Source organism: Tupaia chinensis, unplaced genomic scaffold, assembly GCF_000334495.1.
Source record: "Tupaia chinensis unplaced genomic scaffold, TupChi_1.0 Scaffold146910_1, whole genome shotgun sequence".
Lineage (NCBI taxonomy): Eukaryota > Metazoa > Chordata > Mammalia > Scandentia > Tupaiidae > Tupaia > Tupaia belangeri.
The window spans coordinates 1-3,574 of NW_006206763.1; the positions used below are offsets into that span (position 1 = coordinate 1).

At 39.6% G+C, this 3,574-nt stretch overlaps 1 pseudogene; it reads right to left on the minus strand.

Moving 5' to 3' along the window:
• Positions 1 to 2,224: 2,224 nt before the first annotated feature.
• LOC102470444 (rap1 GTPase-GDP dissociation stimulator 1 pseudogene) lies at positions 2,225 to 3,339 on the minus strand (annotated as a pseudogene).
• Positions 3,340 to 3,574: the final 235 nt, after the last annotated feature.

Genomic DNA, 3,574 nt, shown 5'->3' on the forward strand with positions numbered 1-3,574 from the left:
AGGAGGCATTTAGAAGTCAATAAGATACAAATATATGAAAAAAAAACTTCCATTTGTTATGTCATTGAACAAAGAAAGGATATTCCAGCACCAGAGATCATCTAAATTGGGTATGACTCAGTTGCAGTAGTTGAGATTTACTAGCTCCCTCTGCCCTTCCTCATATCCATGCTGGTGGATCTCTTCAAAGCACTTCCAGTTTCTCTCCACATAATAACTCTCTGCACCAGAGATTCTTCCAGGTAAACTATTTAATAAAAAGTTTCTGGAGATATTGCTGGCAAAATTAGCATTAGCTCAGGACAATCATGCTCTTGAAAAATAACATTTTGAAAATATCATAGAGGCTAAGATGTTGTATGTTAAGGTGATATAGGTTATTCTGTGGTGATAAAACACAGAATTAAAAATTAATATAGCATTTTTTCTTAGTGTTGATATTTTTATCCTTGGCTGCTAGGAAAGGAATCCTCTGATCCACATGGGTCACATGAGCTCAGGATGGCAGAATCACCAATATCTTATTGCACCACTTTTATAAATATATGCATCCTTCAGTTCCCACTGCAGACATTGAAACAAGTATTGACCCTTATAGCCTTTTCTCTTATCTGGTCTGAGAGTGATACCATTATTTAGATTAGTCATATGTTCTTTCTCAAAATAAATGAGGCTGGGGAACCAGCAGTTAGTGTAATGGCTATGTCACTGGACTCCCACGTAGTTGACCACGGTTCATGTCCCAGACCCGGTGGCTTAAAACTCACACCAGGCACGTGTGCGTGCGTGCCCAAGATCCCGAGAGGAGAAGGGATTGAGGCATGACCATCCCCCCTGGGGGGTGATTTCTCGCTTTCTTTCTCTATGTCTCTCTCTGTCTGGCAAGTGCACGTGCCCTGTAGTGAAAAAAAGAACTCTCAAAAAAAAAATAAATGAGGCTGAGAAATAGTCTTCTGATGCTCCTAATGACAGAATATTCTCTTTTCCCCAGCATTCATACTTTTTATTCAATATCTCATTCTATGGTATTATCAGATCAAGAGTTATCTCCTTTCTATTTAAGTGGGACAATTGAAAATTGCACTAAGGTCAGAACTAGTTTTTTTTTTTTTTCTTATTCAGGTCACATATGATTATTTTGATCCCATCCTACATGATAAAGACCGATTTCCATTAGTTTATCAGATGGCCACCAAGGACAGCTCTCTGACTCAGGAAATCATCTGATTGTTGCTACATTTTGGCTGGACATGTGTGGCACTCTACGTATCTGATGATATGCAAGGGAGCAGTTCCTTCAGGATCTAAAGAAAGTGATGATTGAAAAGAATATCTGTATGATCTTTAGAGAAAAGCTACCTACCACAAAAGGTGTCATTTTTTCACATGATTTTACTCTTGTGCAGAGGATCAGAGTGTCATCTGCAAATGTGTATATAATACATGATAATGAAAGGAGTGTCTGGAGCCTGAGATGGGAAAAAGAATTCTATTTAATTTTGGGAAAGGTTTAGATTATGGGAAATTTACACTCCACAGAGTGGAAACATTTTGACTAATTTTGAGAAGATGCCACAGTTTTTCCATAAACACCTCTTTTTTCCAAAGCAGAAAAGGAAAATTTCTGGCTTTAGACAATTTCTCAAGACAGTGAAACCTTCCCAATACCCACAAGATTTTTTTAAAGAGCAAGAACATTAAAATTTTATTTAACTCTATGTACCATGGGCTTGACATTAATAGGTAAGGTTAATAAATGAGCAGTCATACAATTTTTTTTTATCACTATGCTTGTCAAGCACCAAAAAAAGCTATTTTTTTTATCAATTTTGTCTTTCATATGCTAGACAGACTCTGCTGCATTCTTTGTTTCTAATTAACCAGTATTTTATTATGTAGTTTACCACATGTAAGGAGCAATTCATTATATATTACCAAGTTTACATCATCATAGGACTATAGCATGCACATTCTACTTAATGTAGCTCAAGCAACAGGAATACAAGAGAACAGTTATGAATGGAGACCTGTTTTTGACAAAGTCATGTTCACACTGTGGGTTTTAAAAATCTTATTAGGCATGTACCTACAGCAATTGGTATTGGAATATTACATGCATGCACATGTGATAGTGGTAAAGAATGAAGCAGAAGAGGCAGCTGGATGGAGGACAAAGGGGGAATTTAAAGATGGGATAATGCTTTGTATCAGCAACGGGTGACTCTCAGCTTTCCACAGTAAGTTTCTGCTCTGAGAGAGGCCTGGTGGGTGACACTTTTGTTCTCATGACTGAGCAGTTTGGATACAATATCTAGAAAGGCTAAATCCTGCACTTCGTTGTATAGAGAGTCAGATCCTATGAGAGCACAGATCAGGACCAGATCCTATGAGAGCACAAGTCAGGACCATGGAATTATATTTTATTTCGGGAACACTTTCCTCATTTGCTAGCAGTCTGTGTAAAATCTTCACAAGTTTAGAACTTTCTAGATCTTTCTCAGCAGTGCCAAATTCTAAAGCTGCTATTAGTGCTAAAGCAATGAGGGCTGTATGTTTACATGCTCACTAGTTGCCATGGTAACAAGATACTTGATGCCACCACTCTGTATGATGGTTTTAATTACATCTTTCAATTTACTGTACCGGATGAGGGCTGAGCACATTCTGCTGGACTCCCCATCACCCTAGCATGATCTTTGGCTTCACACCATTTCACCAAATGCTCCACTACCTTAACAGTCTTGTCCAGTTATTCAGCAGCTTCTTGGGCATCTATCCATATTCTTAATGTTCTCAGAAGTTTCAACTGAACTGGGGGCATTTCTAATTTCAGGAATTTCAGAACTGTCTCTGTGACTCCAGAGGATAACATCTTTGCTTTATTTACAACTGACCTGGCAAGGTTCCTGAGGACATTGAGTGCTGCATGCTGGATGGACACATTGCCATCCTCCATGTGTCTGTCCAGTAAATCCATAAGCTTTCCTACAATTCTGTTGTCTATCATATGAATACAATGTCTATCATTTCTGGCAAAGTTGGCAATGGCCAGTGCTCCAGCAAACTGTAGCTGGTGTTTATTTGATGGAATCCAGGGAAATACCCTTTGAAACACATTGCCTTTTCCTCCTTCAAATAACTTCTGCATGGATTCATCTCCAAGTAGTAATAAAATTATTAAATCTGAACCAGTTTTGAGCTCAGTAATTTCATACTTTTTGTCACTATCCACCTTCTGCTGAACAATCTCTAGTAGACATTCGACCAGGCCTGCTTCAACCAGCTGTAGCTTAAGAGCATCATTTTCTGCCAAAGGGGCAAGGACTTCAAAAATCATTTCTCTCAGGAACCAGCAGTTAGCATAATGGCTATGTTGCTGGACTCCCACGTAGTCGACCGCGGTTCGCGTCCCGGACCCGGTGGCTTAAAATTCACGCCGGGCGCGTGTGTGTGCGTGCCCAAGATCCCGAGAGGAGAATGGAGGAAAAGGGATTGTGGCATGACCATCCCCTCTGGGGGGTGATTTCTCGCTTTCTGTCTCTATGTCTCTCTCTGTCTGTCTGGCGAGCGCATG